Genomic DNA, 17,779 nt, shown 5'->3' with positions numbered 1-17,779 from the left:
TTTCTCCAGAGAACTGGAATTTACTTGCTGGACTTGGTGCTTAGAATCTTCAAATCTGATTGGCTCATGGGTTTACAATAATACAAGAACAGACAGAGCAGCCCTAGCTGTGAAAGCAGTCCAAGATTCAAAGTGGCCCAGTTCTAAGTGGCAGTGTCGAGTTTAACAGGGAGTTCAACAGGAGTGAAAACAAGTGGACTACAGAACACCTACTGGCCCTCAATCCTGGATGTGAACTACGCTGGAAAGGTGGACATTTTCTATCCCAGACCACATATTGCAGCATTAAACTACTGCTGCCATGACACTGCTACTATTTATATTTGCTCTGACCTCGCTTCTTTTCAAAATACACATTTCTTTCTACCAGCCCCATGTCTCCAACTCTATTCATATATCTCCATCTTTCCTTTTTTCACCGGTTCTCAGTTCACATGAACTTCTTTCTTACCTGCACCCTCTGACACCCCACAGCTATTCCCCTGCACTAAAAAACACCCCTACAAATCATCCTCACACATTATATTTCTTTTCATGCTTCTCCTCCTTGCTTCTGGGGATATCTCTCCCAATCCTGGTCCCTGCCTTATTCCTACATGCTCTCATCCTCACTTGCCAAATGCAACCTCTACTCCTTCTGGTGTCAATCCTCTAACCTCATACCCATCCCCTGCCACCCTCCCTCCTCTCTCCCATTCTCCTGTGCCCTTTGGAATGCTTGCTCCTTTTCTAACGGTTCCTCTCTATCCATGACTTCTTTCTCTCTCACTCTCTGCTCCTATTTGCTATAACTGAGACTTGGCTCACTCAGTCTGACTCTGCTCTGGAAGCTGCCCTATCTTAAGGTGGCCTTTCTTTCTCCCACACTCCTCACCCTGATGGTGGGGGTGTGGGGCTTCTGCTCTCCTCTCTCTGCCGTTACCAAACCCTTCCTATTCCTCCCTCTCTTGTTTTTCCCTCGTTTGAGGCTCCCACTCTCCAGATTTTCTCTCCCTGTCCACGTCGCGGTCATCTATCGCCCGCCTACCTCTACTCATCTACTCATCCCACTTCTGCCTTAGGGCCACTTTTGCTATTTGCGCTTCCCATCATTTAGACAATACAATACACACTTGATTAAAATAACCAAAATCAAGCAAGCACTGCACTGTAAAAATATATGAGCAATACGGCTTAACCTTATGCAATTATATACTTATCACTTATGTACTTAGCACTTATATACTTAGCACTTATGCAGTTATATATCTTATATATCTTATCTTATATATATATAAAACATGCGAATGCACAATAATACAGTATTCCCTTAAAAATCCCTTACAATCCTCCTCCCCCTTTTAAAAAAAATACACTTTTTCCACAGACACTTTAAGAGTATTTCAAGTAGATAAACACCTATATCGCTTTTTCCTTTCTCTCAGCAGGGACTATAACCCTGTGTATACAACTCAGTCAAGGATTCATCTAATCCTGACTTCACCTTGAGTCCCTTACTCAAGTGTTTCTATATTTTTCCTTAACCTTGAATCATTCGGTGCAGAGGTAACACTAAAAACTTCTAAACCTTAAAACCTTTATGGGCTCTTTGGGCAAGGAGACACAGATGGATAATATACAGATAAAATGTATATCTTGTATGCTTACCCACTGTGGCTTCTGTCCCAAATCTGACACCATCTGAAAGTATCCTGTTCTCTAACGTCTCTGCGTGAGAACCCTCCTTCTGCCACTCGAAATGACTTCACCTCCGGAGGCTTTAACCCCCTCTTAAAGCGCTGATATCTGGAAAAACAAAATGGCGGACGAGCTCGGGAGAGGGCAGTAATTGAGTCAGACAACCAGTGAAGCTTTGTCAAAAACTGTTCTCTCGTTTATTAAAGGGTTTACAGTCAGTTTATATAGCCATCTTGAACATAGAAAAAACACAGATACGAGTAATTTACTTCCCCTTTAAGTCATAGTCTGTCTACCTCAGCAAATGACAGTTAGACAGTTTACGATCTGGGAAGTGGCTTGGGTACCGAGCTTGGAGGCCGTTGAAGGAAATGTTATTCTTCAGGACAGTAGATTGTGTAAGACATTCTTGTGTAACTCATGTTCAACATGGCTGGGGACAGTTCCTGTTTCTACAGGCCTAAATAAGTCTGAACAAACAGAGTTCAATTTGGCATTAAGTGGGTGAGAGGTCACTTTCTCACATCTGACTTGAGAAGACAATTACGTATGACATTAGGCATTTAGTTAGTTCCTGAAATCGAAAATGTTAGTACATAATGGTTATAGAGAAATGGTTATATTGCAATCAAAATGGAGTCCCCCCTGATATGCACATTATGACTCTCTCACTTTGAATCCTGGCTCTCTTTCTTTCTCTCCTCAGACTCCCCTGTTCTTCTCCTTGGGGACTTCAATTGCCACATTGATGACCCCTCTCTCCCTTGGGCTTCCCGCTTTCTCTCTCTAACCTCTTCTTTTGGCCTTCAACAGGGGACTGCAGCTAGCACCCGCAAGGATGGCCACTACTTAGACCTGGTTTTCACTAAAAACTTTTCTCTCTCTGATTTCTCCATTTCCCCTTTTCCTCTCTCTGACCATCACCTCATCTAATTCTCTCTATCTCGCTACTCCCCTTCTCCACCTCCATCTACCCCTAGCTTCTGCAGAAACCTGCGCTCTATTAACCTACCAGCCTTTGAGTCCACATTACGCTCCTCCCTCTCCTCTCTCAGCTCTGCTACAGACCCTGACAACCTGGTCAGGAACTACAACTCTGCCTTATCCTCCTCTCTTGATCTACATGTCCCGCTTTCTCTCTGCCTTTCTCGCCCTTCTAACCCCAGACCCTGGCTAAATTCCCACATGCGCATGCTGCGTTCCTCTACTCGTTCCTCTGAACACCTCTGGAGGAAATCTCACACTCTCGCGGACTTCCTTCACTACAAATTTATGCTATCCTGTTTCAACTCTGCCCTCTCTCAAGCTAAACAAACCTACTTTTCTTCACTAATCAACACGCACAAATCTAACCCACGTCGACTCTTCTCTGTCTTTGACGCTCTACTCAAACCACCCTCAGCTGCCTCTTCTTCCTCCATCTCACCTCAGGACTTTGCTCACTATTTTAAGGAAAAGGTGGAATCCATACATCAGAACATCCCCTCTGTTTACTCCTCCCATCCTACGCCACTTCCTCACCCTCCTCCTGCTTTCCTTGACTCTTTTTCCACTGTCTCAGTGGAGGAAGTGTCACTGTTGATATACTCTTCTCCCTCTACCACTTACTCTCTTGACCCCATTCCCTCCCATCTCCTAAAACCTCATGGTCCTACTATAATCCCTACGCTCATACACATTTTTATCTCCTCCCTCTACTCTGGTACCTGTCCATCCTCCAAGCATGCAAAAGTTATACCATTACTCAAAAACAGCAAGCTTGACCCAACCTGTCTTTCTAACTATTGACCTGTCTCCCTCCTGCCTTTTGCCTCTAAACTCCTTGAACGTCTTGTATTCTCTCGCTTGCTCCATTTTCTCAACACCTATTCTCTCCTAGACCCTCTACAATCTGGCTTCCGCACTGCTCACTCCACGAAACTGCCCTCTCTAAAATAACAATGACCTCCATGATGCCAAAGACAGAGGTCATTACACTCGGCTCATATTACTCAACCTCTCTGCAGCATTTGACACCGTGGACCACCCTCTTCTCCTTCACATTCTCCATACTCTTGGTATTCGTAACAAAGCTCTATCCTGGATATCCTCTTACCACTCCCATCGTACTTTCATTGTCTCTTCTACTAACACCTCCTCCTCCTCTATTGATCTCTCTGTGGACCTCTGTGTCCTGGGACCTCTTCTCTTTTCTCTGTACACACTTTCTCTAGGTGACATAATCACATCCCTTGGGTTTAAATATCACCTCTATACTGACGACACATAAATTTACTTATCAACTCCTGACCTTACACCTGCTGTACAAACCAAAGTTTCTGAATGCCTCTCTGTGATATCATACTGGATGGCCCTCCGCCACCTTAAACTTAACATGGCAAAAACAGAGCTCCTCATACATCCCCCCAAACCTGGCCTTACTACCTACTTCCACATTACTGTTGGATGTACGATCATTCACCCAGTAGCCAAAGCACGCTGCTTAGGGGTCACACTTGACTCCTCTCTCATATTGTCCTCTCACATTCAAAATGTTTCTAAAACCTGTCGCTTTTTCCTCCGCAGTATCACAAAGATATGCCCGTTCCTCTCTTGCTCGACTGCTAAAACTCTGACTCAGGCCCTCATTCTCTCCCGTCTTGATTACTGTAACCTCCTGCTGTTCTGCCTTTCTGCCCCTCACCTGTCTCCCCTACAATCTATCCTAAACGCTGCTGCCGGAATCGCTCTACACTTTCCTAAATCTGTCTCCGCGTATCCCCTCCTGAAATTTCTCTCCTGGCTTCCGATCAAATCCCGCATCTCGCACTAAATTCTGCTCCTCACTTTTAAAGCTTTACACTCTTCTGCCCCTCCTTACATCTCAGCCCTAATTTCTCGCTATGCACCATCCCGACTCTTGTGTTCTTTTCAAGGATGTCTTCTTTCTTCCCCCTTTGTATCTAAAGCCCTCTCCCGCCTTAAACCTTTCTCACTGGCTGCCCCGAACCTCTAGAATGCCCTTCCCCTCAATACCCGACTAGCACCCTCTCTATCCACCTTTAAGACCCACCTTAAGACACACTTGCTTAAAGAAGCATATGAATAGCACTGTGGATAATACTGGACACATGATACATAAAGCTTTGCCCCATGCAGACGCACTTACCAGAATTCCCTCCTACTGTGTCTGTACGTTCTCACTACCTACCAATTAGATTGTAAGCTCTTCTGAGCAAGGACTCCTCTCCCTTAATGTTACCTTTGTGTCTGAAGCACTTATTCCCATGGAAAATACACACAAAGCGCACCGGAGATTACTGAAAAGCCAATATATTGGATGAATGACTTATGAAGTGAAGTCTTCTATAGAAGCAATGTTAATATATAAAATATTTTATTCATAATAAAAAGGTCTACCATGGACCACACACATACGCAAGACAAGGGGTACAATATCTGCTATAGTGCAACAGTGTACACTAGAACTACACAATCACAGTTAACACTTTAACATTTAAACATATATAGAGATCATCTGGTCACTAAAACCACCCAAGACGCAATGAAGTACCAAATGAATACAGATACCAATGCTGGGCAGAGAGTTAAAGGGGCGAGGCAGGCACTCACCACAGGAGCACGTGAGAGAGTAGTTGGCACTCACGTGTATGCAGTAAAAGGTAGGTGCGTGTCCTTTAGCAGTAGTTAACAGACAGGGATGTTCCTCACATCAGTGGTGCAGCCACAGCAATGCAGTAGGAACGAGACAGCACTCAGAGGTAATTTTCAAAAAGATTGTATTAGAGTAGGTGGCACAAATGCCAAAGTTTCCAACGTTTCGGTCCTCACAGGGGGACCTTTCTCAAGGCATTCCCCTACAGATACAAGAACAGATAAGAGACTTTCTTGTTGGACTGTTGTATGTATATATATATAAATAGACTCCTTACCAGGCAGATCCAGAATCCCAGGGCCACAAAGCAAGGAAGAGACAGCACACTCAGTAGTATCAAAAAATGTGTATTAGAAGAAAACTGGCACAATCACCGACGTTTCGGTCCTAGACACAGGACCTTTCTCAAGGGAGTGCTCTAAACATAGTGAGGACAGACAAACATATATACCCACCACCAAGTAACAAACAGAATCCTTATAGGTTGGGCCGCAATGCTGAACAGCTGTAGCCACTAACTGACCAAATCTGGCATAGACGTCATACATGCGACTACTACTGGGAAACAGTAGTATAGCGTGACGTCTCATGTATCTAGGGAACCATTAGGGAAAAAGGCAGTGTTAGTATACATGCGCGGCATGCGTGGCTCCCTAAGTAACTAGAAATAAATAAATATATACAGAAAGTGCCATAGAGTCGCGCGCAACCAATGCGATCACAGTGTGGAAAAAGGCAATGTCATAGCGCATGCGCGGCGCACGTGGCTGCGTAGGTAGCTAGAAATAAATATATGCAGAGAGTGCCATGGAAACACGTGCAGCCAATGCGATCCCAGTGTGACAAAAGGCAATGTAGTTGCGCATGCGCGGCACGAGTGGCTCAGTAAATGACCAGAAATAAATAAACATATATGAAAAATGCTGCAGAGGCGTATGTAATAAATGTGATAGCATCCTACGTAGCCCTAACAACCACAACACCTAGAGGAGAGGAGAAGAAACCAGTGTAGATAATGACAAAGGGATGAAGGGGGGAGGTGACCCAAAGTAACGGGGAATCCCACGACACAAAAGGAGCAAGTCAAACAGAATAGGGCAGGGGAGAGAAAGAAGACTGGACCTACAGTGAATATCAAAATGATAAAAAGTGTGATACCAAAAAGAGGCACAAAGGGCAGACAAAGATTGATCAACAGGAAAATAAAGTGAAATAACAAATTACGTTAGCGACAAGCAAAGAGATAATGTGGAAGAACCCCAAAATAAAAAAATGTAGAAAAACAAAAACTGGCATACAAAAATAACCAATGAGACCAAAAAGATACAAAAATTGACCAAAAAAGATGACTAAATCCATTAACACATTAGATGAAACATCCAAGGCGAAAATCTTCATTGAGACCATATGGAGACATTGTTCTTAATTCATAAATCATTTTGGCCTCCAGCTGAAGTAACAATTTGTTTCTATCCCCACCACGAGAGGATGTATTGGCTTGCAGGATAGGCATACACTTAAGTGTGGATAAACTATGCTTGTGTGGCCTGAAGTGTCTGGCTACTGGAAGATGTTTCAGGTCCTCACCGATGTTAGTGTCCAATAGAGCTTTCATAATGGTTGACCTATGAATCGCCATCCTTTCCTTGAACATCCGGCTTGTTTTTCCTATATAGTAAAGCCCACAAGGGCATTTAATAAAGTAGACTACAAACCGTGTCTCACAATTAATGAAGGATCTAATAGGGATGGGATGCCCATTATGTGGATGGGAAAATGATTGGCCAGTCTGCATAAAACTGCAATTGATGCAACCATGGCATTTATAAGTGCAAGGTTTCCTTCGGAGCCAGGACAAGGTAGGTGTATATTTACTCGATGGATCAGCCTGTACCAATGCATCCCGAAGGTTTCTACCACGATGGTAGCACATAGGTGGCGGCACTTTGCACAATTTGCCAATTTGGGGATCATTAGCTAGAATGTGCCAATTCTTACGTATACTACGCTTAATATAGTTAGAAGCAGTTGAATAAGTGCTGCTGATGTTAATACATTGGTCATCATTCTTAGCTGTATGTGGTATAAGGAGAGATTCCCTCTCCAATGCTTGTACTCTCTTTAAAGCCGCATGGATTTCAGTCCTCGGATATCCCTGATCAATGAATCTTTGGGCCATTTTTGAAAGTGAGGCCTCAACAAGTAAGGGATCACTGGTGATGCGCTTGACCCTCAACATTTGGGAGTAGGGAAGACCACACTTGAGTGACTCAGGGTGGTGACGGTTGCGTATAACAGTGAGTTTTTGTCTGTAGGTTTTTGGAAAATTGCCGTCTTAAGTTTACCATCCTTTTTATAAAACATGGTATCCAGGAAAGTGACACTATCCATACTTTGAGTGACAGTGAAGCGTATCGTAGATGGAATAAAGTTCAAATATGCAACAAATTGTGAAAGCTCTTCCTCTGAACCTCCCCAATTGAGGAATATGTCATCAATATAGCGTATATAATGGTAGATGTTAGTCGAAAGGGGAGCATCACCTAAAATGTGTACTAGTTCATAGATGTTCATGAACAAGTTAGCATATCAAGGTGCCAGATTTGATTCCATCGCCGTACCAGTTATTTGCAGGTAAAAGTCACGATCAAAGCGAAATAAGTTTTTATGTAGAATAATTTCAACTAGCTGCAAAATGTATTCCGTGGGGGTGAGTAGAGTGTAATGATTCCGGATGGCCTCCAGTCCTTCAACGTGTGGAATATTGGTGTAGAGGCTGGTGACATCCATTGTCACCAACAACATTTTGGTTGTATCAAATGTGATCTTACCCAATTGGTTGATGAAATCAGTGGTGTCCTTAACATATGATCTCATTTTAACCACCAACGGTTGTAACAGGTAATCAACATACTGGGAAATAGGGTGACACAAGGAGCCCATCGCCACTATGATGGTTCTACCTGGTGGCTTGTGACTAGATTTATGTACTTTTGGGAGTACATAAATAACTGGTACCACTGGATGACTCTGTACCAGAAAAGATCCAATTTCTTCAGAAATTCAGGAATTATTGACTCCCAATTGGATAATGGAGTCAATTTCACGTTTGTAAATCATCGGTGGATCACCCTTAAGTTTTTTGTAATAATGAGGGTCCCCAAATTGTCTCATGATCTGAGATCTATAGTCAATGCAATTCAAAATGACAATGCCCCCGCCTTTGTCGGCCGGTTTGATTATTATATCATTATTGGCTTGTAGTGTTTTGATAGCTTGTTTTTCATCAGTTGAGAGATTGGAAAAACTCCTTTTGTAATTCTTAATATGATGTCTAGTATTACTACCAAGTAATCCCATAAAGGTCGTTATACTGTGATTAGAAACCACTTGGGTCAAATGTACTCTTGCTCTTAAATTTGTATTCAACCATGTTGGATGGATGGATGTTGGAGTGTGCTGTCTCAGTCCTAGAAAAAAAGTATTTTAGGCGTAGTTGCCGATCAAGTTTAAATAGGTCAATTTCCCAATTAAATGGGTTTTGACAATTGGTCGGAACACATGAGAGGCCTTTGTGAAGGACACTTAACTCGGCAGTAGTTAATTGATGGGAAGAAAGATTAAAAATGACCTCCTCCTTGGGCGTCCTCTCCCCCTCTTTGACTCCCGATCCAGATATCTTGAGCTTCCTGCCACCTCGCCTGATCGTTCTCCCACATCTGAGACTGGTATAGGTGGTTTGTGTGCCATTCCAGTGCTGGTTTCTAAAAAAGGCTCCCTTGATGTATTTTCAGGGGCGTCAGATGCGTCTGTGTCACTGGTGATATAACCTGTGGGTGTCTTTTGAGATTTCTTAGAGCGCGAGTAAGTTCTCCTGTAACCACCATGACCAGTCCCAGATTCACTAAGCCCAAGAAGCCACCTGTAGACACGTTTGTCCTGATAGTAATTTTTCACCTGCTTAAGTTTTTCCCGTTTATATGTGGTGAGGGTGTCATGATAAGAGTCAAGTGTTGTTTGTATCTTATCTGTCCAATTAGTGGACGTATCTGAGGCCAGTGTGTCCCCATGTTTGTCTGTAATAATTGTTATTTAATTCTTTAAACGTAATATTTCTTTACTGGATTGTTCGATCACTAAAATCATGAGGTCGAAGGAGCACTTATTGAGGATTCCCACCCATTTTTTACAAAATTCGGTGTCAGTACGACCAATGGTGGGTTGGTACTTAATGCGAAAGCCCCTAGGAATAAGTTCGCATGTATGACGTCTATGCAAGATTTGGTCAGTTAGTGGCTACAGCTGTTCAGCATTGCGGCCCAACCTATCAGGATTCTGTTTGTTACTTGGTGGTGGGTATATATGTTTGTCTGTCCTCACTATGTTTAGAGCACTCCCTTGAGAAAGGTCCTGTGTCTAGGACCGAAACGTCAGTGATTGTGCCAGTTTTCTTCTAATACACATTTTTTGATACTACTGAGTGTGCTGTCTCTTCCTTGCTTTGTGGCCCTGTTATTCTGGATCTGCCTGGTAAGGAGTCTATTTATGCATACTTCCTGTATGGGACAATCACCTATTTTTGCTTTATGTGTGTGCCATCTGCCTGTTCTTATGTTTATATCATCCTATGAGATATGCACCCGATTTATTTATACTGGTGGTTCCTTCATTGTCTAGGATACCCCCTCTATTTTTGACATTATTTGGACTTTTTACCTCTATCTAATAACATAGTGATTCTCATAAAGATGGAAGACTTTACGGACATTACTGGGATTTTTTCATCTATCTCAGACAGTGTGAGCTATAGTGAAGCTGATATTGCTAAAATCAGATTCACTGAAACCTTCGAGGCAGCACTGGGATCTGACAAGGCATCAGATGTTTACAATGAACTCATTAAATTGAAAAAAAGAGATGTTGATTACTACTTGCATGGGGTAACTCTGTCGCATTATCACAGAGAAAAACTTATTTCTAGGGGCTTTCGCATTAAGAACCAACCCACCATTGGTCATACTGACACCGAATTTTGTAAAAAATGGGTGGGAATCCTCAATAAGTGCTCCTTCGACCTCATGATTTTAGTGATAGAACAATCCAGTAAAGAAATATTACGTTTAAAGAATGAAATAACAATAATTACAGACAAACATGGGGACACACTGGCCTCAGATACGTCCACTATTTGGACGGATAAGATACAAACAACACTTGACTCTTATCGTGACACCCTCACCACATATAAACGGGAAAAACTTAAGCAGGTGAAAAATTACTATCAGGACAAACGTGTCTACAGTTGGCTTCTTGGGCTTAGTGAATCTGGGACTGGTCGTGGTGGTTACAGGAGAACTTACTCGCGCTCTAAGAAATCTCAAAAGACACCCACAGGTTATATCACCAGTGACACAGATGCATCTGACGCCCCTGAAAATACATCTAGGGAGCCTTTTTTAGAAGCCAGCACTGGAATGGCACACAAACCACCTATACCAGACTCAGACGTGGGAGAACGATCAGGCGAGGTGGCAGGAAGCTCAAGATATATGGATCGGGAGTCAAAGAGGGGGATTGGACGCCCAAGGAGGAGGTAATTTTTAATCTTTCTTCCCATCAATTAACAACTGCCGAGTTAAGTGTCCTTCACAAAGGCCTCTCATATGTTCCGACCAATTGTCAAAACCCATTTAATTGGGAAATTGACCTATTTAAACTTGATCAGCAACTACGCCTAAAAGACTTTTTTTCTAGGACTGAGACAGCACACTCCAACATCCATCCATCCAACATTGTTGAATACAAATTTAAGAGCATGAGTACATTTGACCCAGTGGTTTCTAATCACAGTATAACGACCTTTATGGGATTATTTGGTAGTGATACTAGACATCATATTCAGAATTACAAAAGGAGTTTTTCCAATCTCTCAATTGATGATAAACAAGCATTCAAAACACTACAAGCCAATAATGATATAATAATCAAACCGGCCAACAAAGGCGGGGGCATTGTCATTTTGAATTGCATTGACTATAGATCTCATATCATGAGACAACTTGGGGACCCTCATTATTACAAAAAACTTAAGGGTGATCCCACGAGGATTTACAAACGTGAAATTGACTCCATTATCCAATTGGGAGTCAATAATTCCTGAATTTCTGAAGAAATTGGATCTTTTCTGGTACAGAGTCATCCAGTGGTACCAGTTATTTATGTACTCCCAAAAGTACATACATCTAGTCACAAGCCACCAGGTAGACCCATCATAGCGGCGATGGGATCCTTGTGTCACTCTATATCCAAATAGGTTGATTACCTGTTACAACCTTTGGTGGTTAAAATGAGATCATATGTTAAGGACACCACTGATTTCCTCAACCAATTGGGTAAGATCACATTTGATACAACCAAAATGTTGTTGGTGACAATGGATGTCACCAGCCTCTACACCAATATTCCACACGTTGAAGGACTGGAGGTCATCCGGAATCATTACACTCTACTCACCCCCACGGAATACATTTTGCAGCTAGTTGAAATTATTCTACATAAAAACTTATTTCGCTTTGATCGTGACTTTTACCTGCAAATAACTGGTACGGCGATGGAATCAAATCTCTCACCTTGATATGCTAACTTGTTCATGAACAGCTATGAACTAGTACACATTTTAGGTGATGCCCCCCTTTCGACTAACATCAACCATTATGTATGCTATATTGATGACTTATTCCTCATTTAGGGAGGTTCAGAGGAGGAGCTTCCACAATTTGTTGCATATTTGAACTTTATTCCATCTACGATTCGCTTCACTGTCACTCAAAGTATGGATAGTGTCACTTTCCTGGATACCATGTTTTATAAAAAGGATGGTAAACTTGAGAAGGCAATTTTCCAAAAACCTACAGACAAAAACTCACTGTTATACGCAACCAGTCACCACCCTGAGTCACTCAAGTGTGGTCTTCCCTACTCCCAAATGTTGAGGGTCAAGCGCATCACCAGTGATCCCTTACTTGTTGAGGCCTCACTTTCAAAAATGGCCCAAAGATTCATTGATCAGGGATATCCGAGGACTGAAATCCATGCGGCTTTAAAGAGTGTACAAGCATTGGAGAGGGAATCTCTCCTTATACCACATACAGCTAAGAATGATGACCAATGTATTAACATCAGCGGAACTTATTCAACTGCTTCTAACTATATTAAGCGTAGTATACGTATGAATGGGCACATTCTAGCTAATGATCCCCAAATTGGCAAATTGTGCAAAGTGCCGCCACCTATGTGCTACCGTCGTGGTAGAAATCTTCGGGATGCATTGGTGCAGGCTGATCCATCGAGTAAATATACACCTACCTTGTCCTGGCTCCGAAGGAAACCTGGCACTTATAAATGCCATGGTTGCATCAATTGCAGTTTTATGCAGACTGGCCAATCCTTTTCCCATCCACATAATGGGCATCCCATCCCTATTAGATCCTTCATTAATTGTGAGACACGGTTTGTAGTCTACTTTATTAAATGCCCTTGTGGGCTTTACTACATAGGAAAAACAAGCTGGATGTTCAAGGAAAGGATGGCGATTCATAGGTCAACCATTAGAAAAGCTCTATTGGACACTAACATCGGTGAGGACCTGAAACATCTTCCAGTAGCCAGACACTTCAGGCAACACAAGCATAGTTTATCCACACTTAAGTGTATGCCTATCCTGCAAGCCAATACATCCTCTCATGGTGGGGATAGAAACAAATTGTTACTTCAGCTGGAGGCCAAAATGATTTATGAATTAAGAACAATGTCACCATATGGACTCAATGAAGATTTTCGCCTTGGATGTTTCATCTAATGTGTTAATGGATTTAGTCATTTTTTTTGGTCACTTTTTGTATCTTTTTGGTCTCATTGGTTATTTTTGTATGCCAGTTTTTGTTTTTCTACATTTTTGTATTTTGTGGTTCTTCCACATTATCTCTTGGCTTGTCGCTAACGTAATTTATTATTTCACTTTATTTTCCTGGTGATCAATCTTTGTCTGCCCTTTGTGCCTCTTTTTGGTATCACACTTTTCATCATTTTGATGTTCACTGTAGGTCCAGTCTTCTTTCTCTCCCCTGCCCTATTATGTTTGACTAGCTCCTTTTGTGTCTTGGGATCCCCGTTACTTTGGGACACCTCCCCCCCTTCCTCCCTTTGTCATTATCTACACTGGTTTCTTCTCCTCTCCTCTAGGTTTTGTGGTTGTTAGGGCTACGTAGGATGCTATCACCTTTATTACACACGGCTCTGCAGCATTTTTCATATATGTTTATTTATTTCTGGTCATTTACTGATCCACTCGTGCCGCGCATGCGCAACTACATTGCCTTTTGTCACACTGTGATCGCATTGGCTGCGCGTGTCTCCATGGCACTCTCTGCATATATTTATTTATTTCTAGCTACCTACGCAGCCACGTGCGCCGCGCATGCGCTATAACATCGCCTTTTTCCACACTGTGATCGCATTGGTTGCGCGCGACTCTATGGCACTTTCTGTATATATTTATTTATTTCTAGTTACTTAGGGAGCCACGCATGTGCACTAACACTGCCTTTTTGCCCTAATGGTTCCCTAGATACGTGAGACGTCACGCTATACTACTGTTTCCCAGTAGTAGTCGCATGTATGACGTCTATGTCAGATTTGTCAGTTAGTGGCTACAGCTGTTCAGAATTGCGGCCCAACCTATTGGTTCTGTTTGTTACTTGGTGGTGGGTATATATGTTTGTCTGTCCTCACTATGTTTAGAACACTCCCTTGAGAAAGGTCCTGTGTCTAGGACCGAAACGTCGGTGATTGTGCCAGTTTTCTTCTAATACACGTTTTTTGATACTACTGAGTGTGCTGTCTCTTCCTTGCTTTGTGGCCCTGGGATTCTGGATCTGCCTGGTAAGGAGTCTATTTATGCATACTTCCTGTATGGGACAAGCACCTATTTTTGCTTTATGTGTGTGCCATCTCCTGTTCATATATATATGTATATATGCAGCTCAACCCCGTTATAGCACGATCCACTATAAAGCGGTTTGAGCGTGGGCCCCGAATTTAAAAAAAAAAAAAAAATGTTAAGTTTATTTTTTTTTTCACACACACTGCACACACTCACTGCACACTGCATACATTCACAGCACACTGCATACACTCACAGCACAATGCAAACACTCACAGCACACTGCATACATTCACAGCACACTGCACACACTCACAGTACACTGCATAAATTCACAGCACACTGCACACACTCACAGCACACTGCACACACTCACAGCACACTGCACACACTCACAGCACACTGCACAAACTCACAGCACACTACACACTGACACACTGACACACACACACACAGTCTCACACAGTCAAGTACACACACACACACACAGAGACACACTGTCTCTTTAAGGGAGCTTGCTCTCGCAATACGGAAGCAGAAGCAGGAAGCAGAGACAGGGAGAAGAGCTGTCAGATGCCGGGTAAGTGCTGTGTGCTGTTGCCGCTGCCCCTCCGTGTCTGGGAATGCTGGGAGAGTTATCAGCTTTCCCCCTCCGGCGGACACAGTACCACCAAAAAAATGTAAAAAATGTAAAAAAAAATTTTGGCGTCCATTTTTTTTTTGCGACCCCGTTTATAACGCGGTGGTCGTGGGTGGCCCCTGAGGACCATGCTATAACGGGGTTAAGCTGTATATATATATACAGTGGTCGACAAATAACTCAAAAATCTACTCGCCGCCTAGTACCACACGTGTGCTGCTTGGGCCAATAGGAGCAAATGTATAGGTTTGTCGAACACTGTATATATATATATATATATATATATATATATATATATATATATATATATATATATACCACAATTATTAAGGTTATGGTGGGTAAAAAAAATGACAAAAACCCTCCACAGTAAAGAATAAAGCAACTGTAAATATTACTGTATGTTCATGAACATACAGTAATATTTACAGTTGCTATATATATATATATATACTGTGACATAGTCCATAGATGTTAGGCAGCTTTCTGCCCCGTTTTAGGTCAGAAAGTGCAGGAATAGTGCAAAATGATCCATTCCACAGCTTCACATTTACTCAGGCTGGTGGATGGAAAGTCCAGACCACAGTTTACAATGTATCTAGTTCTCCCTCACCTGCTCTCCTAATCACTAGCACAGGTATTTTGGCAGAGAGGGTTGCATTTCAGTCTCTTTTCTTAGAGCCTGGAGGCTGGGGGTATCGCTGCTCCCCTGCATTCAGTTCGGGGAGGATGCCCCTTCAAGTACCGCAGTACCAGAGGATTTGCCTGGACACTTGGGACCGAGTTCCCACCACGAACAGATAAGACAAACAAATGTTTATTGCTGTATCTAAAAGACTGAGGGCCTCATGCAGTAAGCGTTGATAAGGGAAATATGGCCATGTTATAGCCAAAATTGGGTTTGAGATTCAGTAAGCGCCGATAAGTGCTTCATATCGCCAGGTTTCGGAGCCGATAATTTGGTTATGGCCAGTCGCCTGCCGATAAGCCTGTTTTCGACACTGATCGCCACTTTTTTAAATCGGCTGGATTCAACAAAAAAAAACAGCTTATCGGGGCTGATCGGCACTACGAAATTGAGATGTTATGGCCGATTTCTCCCGCCAACTAAAGTTGGCAGTTTGGACGGGAGAACGATCGCTAAGGCTGCCGGAACGGCACTTAGAAAAAAAACATCTTCTGTACATCAATGGAAGTCAATGGAGCGGGGACGTATAACAGTATAGTACTGTTTACGTTTCATTGCTCACAATACAAGGGGGATTTGCATTACAGTGTGGGGGCATTCCCTGCATTGTGTCACAGCTGATGTGTCTTATTTGCATAACATTCGACTTTTACATGTTTTCAGCATTTGCGGGTCACATTACTCATCATGTGATGATGTGGCAAGGGAAAATACTATACTACACTCTTAAAGGAGAACCTCACATCATATCACACATTTTACTCAACTCAGCGACAATTATTTACATGATGTCACACATGTCACACATGTCACTCATACACAGTATATTCATCTTCCTTTACATTACACAATGCTTGTAATGTGACACGCATCTTTAAACGTTCATGTACATCTGTCTTCTCATGTTTACATATACTTTTGGGTCCTCCCTATTTTCATGACGTCACTTATTGGACGCTCAATCACATTGCATGTTTACATTGTAACCGTTGCATTACAAGCACTTCAACCTAACTTATACACACATGTACAGTAATTCATCATTGGGACACCTTGTAAACTCATTCTATACCAACTATCCTCCTTACACAAATGCATGCATATGCACACGACTATTCATTGTTGCCAACATGTCACAATAACATGGATAATTACACATGTTACACAAAACTTTTCCCACGTCAATCTCAGCCTTTTTGTCTCATTACATGACTGACTCTTGCGTTCACAAGTGTTACATGCATTGCACATGCAACTATTTATTTGCAAGCAATCTTTGTACAAAGCTTCACGTCACATCATTGCCAAATATCATCATTCCCTGCAGAATACACACAACAAATACTTAGAACAACAAGTGCACACAGCTTGCCACAGAAGTACTTTATTATGTTAATGTAACACCTTGCATTTTACTATGTCACCTGACATCATCACATACCTATTTAAAGGACGCACATTACCTGCTCATTCACAGCTACTCATTTCAAAATGTTGAGATTGTTTAGGAGACGGAGGAACATTCTTTTCTATGACATGCTTGATGATGAAGAGAATCATATAGGGCAAGGGAGGGACACACCGAGGGACAGTGACAGTGACGCGGATACGACAGGGACAGGGAGAGGGACAGGCCGAGGGACAGGAGATCAGAGGAGAAGACAGAGGAGACAACTTGTGCCTCGTCCGCGTCTGTACAGGGAGAGAACCCTGTTAGATGGGATGAGTGAGGAGGAGATTGTAAGTCGCTATCGTTTGAGTTCAGCAGCAATCTTAGCTCTTTATGAGGAGATAAGGGGGGATTTAGATTTTTTCACAGCCAGAGGTCGTGCAGTCCCTGGGCTTGTTAAAATGCTGTGCTCATTACATTATCTTGCTTCCGCGTCATACCAGACAACTGTGGGCATAGTGGGCGGGGTCTCGCAATCTACATTCTCGCGGGCCTTGACCCAGTTTCTCTATGCACTCAATAGACGCGCTAGGAATTATATTCATTTTCCTACAGAGGCGACAGAGTGGCTGGAAGTCAGGACTGGCTTTTATAATATAGCAGGGATACCATGTGTGCTGGGTGCAATCGATTGCACACATGTTGCTTTGATTGCACCTAGTCAGAGTGAGCATGTGTACCGCAATCGGAAGCACTACCATTCACTCAATGTACAGGTGGTATGTGAT

Source organism: Ascaphus truei, chromosome 1 (assembly GCF_040206685.1).
Source record: "Ascaphus truei isolate aAscTru1 chromosome 1, aAscTru1.hap1, whole genome shotgun sequence".
Lineage (NCBI taxonomy): Eukaryota > Metazoa > Chordata > Amphibia > Anura > Ascaphidae > Ascaphus > Ascaphus truei.
Note: the sequence above shows the minus strand (reverse complement) of the source record.